Source organism: Phlebotomus papatasi, chromosome 2 (genome assembly GCF_024763615.1).
Source record: "Phlebotomus papatasi isolate M1 chromosome 2, Ppap_2.1, whole genome shotgun sequence".
NCBI lineage: Eukaryota > Metazoa > Arthropoda > Insecta > Diptera > Psychodidae > Phlebotomus > Phlebotomus papatasi.
This window is the reverse complement of record NC_077223.1, coordinates 32,828,365-32,833,847: the sequence shown is the minus strand read 5'-3', so window position 1 is coordinate 32,833,847 and position 5,483 is coordinate 32,828,365.

Below are 5,483 nucleotides of genomic sequence, written 5' to 3'. Positions count from 1 at the left end.
AACCATTTTTTTGCTTGATTCTACGAGAATTTCACTCCGGAAACGGTTAAATCTGATGAATACTTTCTTGAAAAGTCCAAATATCACCAAATTTACACGAATCAATAAGTTTTTAAAGCTAAAAATTGACTAAAACTCTGCAAGCGAGAAGACCACACAAGATTCCACCATTCCTCCACGGAGCCGGATATGCACAAAAACGTTTGAATGCGCATCATTGAAGATTTCTCTGTTCCTGCAGCTGCAGGAATCGGGATTTAGCACAGATATTGAGCTTCAGCAGGTCAACAAGCTAAAATTTTCACAAAACATCTTCTTACGGACAATTTCTTTTCTTTGTCATGCAAAACAACACAATAGTGAGGTTATGTCAAAGATTGTCAAAAACCAGTTGTAAACTGTATGAGCTTATTGCAGATGTGATTCTTTCATTGCACATTCAGTTTGTGCAAGCTTGAAAAATATTTTTATATCAAAGAAATGCAAAATTGCTTAATAATTACTTAACTGCAGCCTATTTGAGTTAAATTACTTCTTGTTTATCAACTTTACGATTTTTAAGTTTTCCTTTCTAGTGGTGGATCAAATCGGTAGATTACAATAGATGTGAATATGAGGGATCGCATCTAAAATGAAGTTTCTTGGAAAATGTGAGAGAAGCCATGTCTTCTATGTGCGATCGATGAATCTGAGTCAAGTTTGTGAATTTTGTTCCACCCACAAAAAGTGCCTGTTCAGCCTAAAAGATTTTTACATAAATCTGATTCCTAATAACCCCTCTACCCTCTGTGATAGTAGTTTTTCAGAAAAGTGATATTAATTCTGCACAATCGTATGAAATATTGCACAGCAAAATTACAGTTTTGGACCTGTTTTTATTTTTTGCTTCCTGAAACTAGGAAAAAAGGATTAGACTCTCAATTTTTTCAGGAAAGATGGGATTTAAGGTTAGCTATTACAATATATAGCCATATGTGAGATTCATAAAGGAATATGGGAGAAATATGAAGTGTCTGAAGGTAGCGTATGTGCGAACGATCAAAGCCTCCCCCTAAGTGCTTCAAACTCTTTCCAGAGAAGTACCGATAAGTTCTTAAGGAACGCATTACGTGTTAAAGTTGAAACCTTCATTCTATCAGGCAATGAATAATATATAATCAAGGCAATATATAATCAAGTTTTTGGATTTTAATCTAAATAAAAAAAATATAAGGACTGATTAGAAATTTCTTTGTTTAGTGGAGCTGAAGAATTTGTAGGTGTTCTAATAGTTTTGCAAAGCACTTTATATTCAAACTAACTATTAGTTTTTTCTTGGAATTTGAGCATCTGAAAATATACACAATTCTTAAATAATAATTTATTTATCATTCTAAAAATTTATATTTTCGAAAGTAATGAATGCGTGAAACTACCCATCCTCAATTATACTTTTATTTGCCATATTGAACAGACGGTATCCCCCTCATAAGAAAAATTGAATAGTCAGTAAAGTAGCTCTATCAATTTGGCCTGAGAGTAAAATAGATATCTGTCAGCTATTTTTCGGGAAGTATGAAGATAAAATAAGTAAATATTTGGCTTATAAAAAAAGAAAGTCGAGAAGTTTATTTTATGCCCTTGTGCAACCTTCTAACAGATTTCACATAAGCTTTATGGACTACTCGTGGTCCCAGAAAAAAAATATCAACACTGAGAGAAATCCGAAAAAGTTAAAATAACATTCTGGAAATGTTTATTTTACCTTGCAGTATTGATCCGAAATCGGTGTAAATATTATGCTTTTTAAGTGTATTAAGGGTTAAATTTACCTTTTTCATGGTAATTTTACCCTTAGAAAGGTGTAAAATTAACATTAAAAAAATGTTGATATATTTTTACACCTAAAAAGTGTTAAAGTTATGAGGAAAGAAAGTTAATCGCACCGCCGTTTTTTTTTTCTCAGTGAAAATAGGCACTGGAAGAAAGATTATGTTCTGTATATCTTGATTGAATTACACTGTGCAACGATGATTTTGTCCCTGGGTTCTCATGCTATTTTTTCTATTGCTAGGGTCAAATGATTTACGAAAATACTTATCATTTTGATTTCATTTGGATTTTGCGCCTGGTATTTAGGTATTTAGTTGGCTGAGTGCTCGTTTTTCGTTTGAACCTCAATATCGAGGTTAAAAAATAATCTGAGAGAAAAGTTGTATATGGACGAAAATGTAGGTGATTAAATTCTCTATCAAAACCACAAAACAGATTGTTAGGGACAGTCCTAGTTTTCGAGATATTTTGGATCAAAGTTGCTAAAAAGTTCGATTTTCCCATGTTTTCTGACATATTTGAGGCTACAGCGCCCCTGGTGTCAGTTGTACGAACTTCATCTGTTCAGAGGATTTATCGAGCATGTAAAGGATAACAAATTGTTCCAAAGTAAGAAATAAATCGGTTCAGCAGAATCGGAGATATAGCAACCCAAGTATCAAAAACGGCAAAAAGCGTTTTGCCTAGATTCCAGGCGCAAAATCCAAATGAAATCAAAATGATAAGCATTTCCGTAAATCATTTGACCCTAGCAATAGAAAAAATAGCATGAGAACCCAGGGACAAAAAAAAAGTTCAAAATTGTTGCACAGTGTTATTATAAGACGACCACAATTTTATCCAAACGTAATAAATACCACAGGATCTGAAAGGTAATGAACCAATGCTTCCACCCATTGCTCACTGTCGCTTTAATCTTTAATGGCAACTGAATCAATTTTATTTTTAATTATTATTTTAATTAACTGGATGTCAATGGTTTAGCGTAATAAATTTCTAATTTAGATATGACGTTACTGTTTTGTGATTCTAATAATGACCTTTATTATCAGTCAGTCTATTTAATCACTAATTGATAAACGTATGTGGAAGATAATTTCACGTTTTGTTTTTTTTTTTTAATTCCAATTCAGTTGAGACTACATTTTTGGTACAGTACAAACGTACAAACTGTTTTTTTTCAATCCGAAAAGAATAAAAACATGGGAATATTTCCGAGTATTTCAAGTGACAGTTTTCTAAAAATAGCCACGTTTCGATCATCCCATTTAATGGTATTCTGTTTCCACTTAGCGTTAGGTTGAACTAAGACATCTGAAAGGTGTTATTTACAGAATGGAGTCGCAGAGTTGTGTAAACTCGTGATTAATGCAACATCTAAGATATGGAATTTTAAGTTTTAGAGATATGATTTGTTTTATATATGAATTATTTTATTTTACAAAATACGTATATAAGTGGTGCCTTTTTCCTTTTTTTATTAAATTCCTTTTGACCAGCTTTATGAATTTCATAAAATAAACCACCTCTCTAAGGTAAAGTGTTTTGAAAATTACTGTTAAAATGAATTTGATTCTATTCCAATAAAAAATAAAAAGGGGAAATTTTTCTCCTGAATTGTATTGAAAAATTGTATTGTATTCAGTGAATTGTACTGAATTGTATTCCTGAATTGTATTGACGTTAGGGAAATTTACTAGAAGGGAACCGGAATTCGTCGGGGGAATGGAGTCACTCTTGGAAAAAACGACAAAAGCTTTCGGCTCGGTCTCCAAGCCTTCATCAGTGGTCGAATCTATTAGGAACTTCCAGAGTTTTGTCTCTCAATCTGTCTAGGGAAGGTACAGGGCATAACAGAGGATGTGGGGGCACTCTACTAACAAAAACAATTCAATTTTTCTTTTAAAAAATTTGGCACAAATTTAAAATTTTCTCAACTTATTCTGCTTTGGCCAGAGCTTTTCTCAAGAGTGACTCCATTCCCCCGACGAATTCCGGTTCTTTTAGTAAATTTCTTCTGAACATTTCTTTTTTTTAGCACTTTACTGTTTTCAAGTGCTTCTGTATAATCAACTTTTTTTTTATATTGGTTCCTGTCACAACTGTTTTGTGTTTTGGAACACGACGAGGACTGGGGAAAGGAAATCAGTCGAGATAGTAAGCAACACAAAGAAAAGTCGATAATGTAGAAGCACTTGAGAACAGTAAAGTGCTAAAAAAATGTTCAGGGGCGAGGATTCTCTTTTTCATTTTTGATCGAAATAGCACCACAAAAGGAGTACAAAGTCTTTTAAAAAAATCTTGCATAATCATCTTTAAACATTGATGGTTGGAAATTTTCGTCAAAATAGGCCATTTTGAAGTAAAGTGTTTGCTTAATGAGTACATAAATCTCATCAAAATACTCCATTTTGGCGAAAATGTCGCACAATCTGTAGATGTCATAAGGAGATAACTCGGAAAGAACTTGCTTTAAAAATCTTGTGAAATCTTGTTGTTTCACATAGAAGAGTAACAAGATGTGTGGCTACACCGATCGCCATAGGGATTCTTGTAAAATCTTGTAAAAGTACAGAGGGTCGCTGGATAATGTATATCGGGATTATACATATATTGGGATTGTGCAAACAGACAAATGCATCAAACCATTGGGGAGATAACTTGTGAAATCATTATTATTGAGGTACACCTAAATGTATCCAAATTTATTGAGGTTATAAATTTGAAAAACATCCCTTGTGAACAGTTGACGCTGAAAATAGCCTGAGAAAATAGTACCAATAATATTTTGCATATTAAGTTCGGCGTGTTTGTCAGTTATTCGAAAGAAAAAATGTCCTGCGGGTCCGCAAATTTTCTGTCTGCATAAAGATAAAGCCATTTCGCGTGGTTTTCTTCGGTCCTAGAAATATGCATAATTCCGAAACCCTTTGCATTACCAAAATCTTGTTCTTATCCCAAAAAATGAGTCGATTATTCGGTCTGAAATTGTCTTCAAAGTCTTATTTTATCATTTCGTGTATTTTATTGAAACAAGATATCTTGTTGGAAATAACAAGATTTAGCAAGATCAACTTATTTTGCAAGATTGTTTACGAGTATTTTTTCATACACTGAGAGAAAAAAGGAGGTTATCGATATTCCATACATCAGAATTTGAGATTATCGATCGCAGAAAATCTCTTATTATGCTCAAATAACAGTATTAAGTACTAGTATTTATTAAAAGCTTTGAAAAAAATTTGGATTTATTTGAAAGGTCTTTGAATCTTATCAAGTTTGGACCGGTAATGAGTAGGAAAATTGATTCACTGAGAAAAAAGGATGCGATTAACTTTTTTTCTTCGTTACTTTAACACTTTTTAGGTGTAAAAATATATCAACACTTTTTAATGTTAATTTTACACCTTTTTAAGTGTAAAATTAACATGAAAAAGGGTAACTTTAACCCATAATACACCTAAAAAGCATAATATTTACACCGATTTCGGATCAATAATGCAGGGGAAAATTAACATTTCCGGAATGTTATTTTAACTTTTTAGAATTTCTCTCTGTGTGCAAAAGCAATTTTATGAATTTCATAATATAGTACATGGAGTTACCTGTTATGTAACATTTTTTTAAAATGTTTTTGAACAAATAATGTTTAAAAAAAAAAGTTTTTGAAG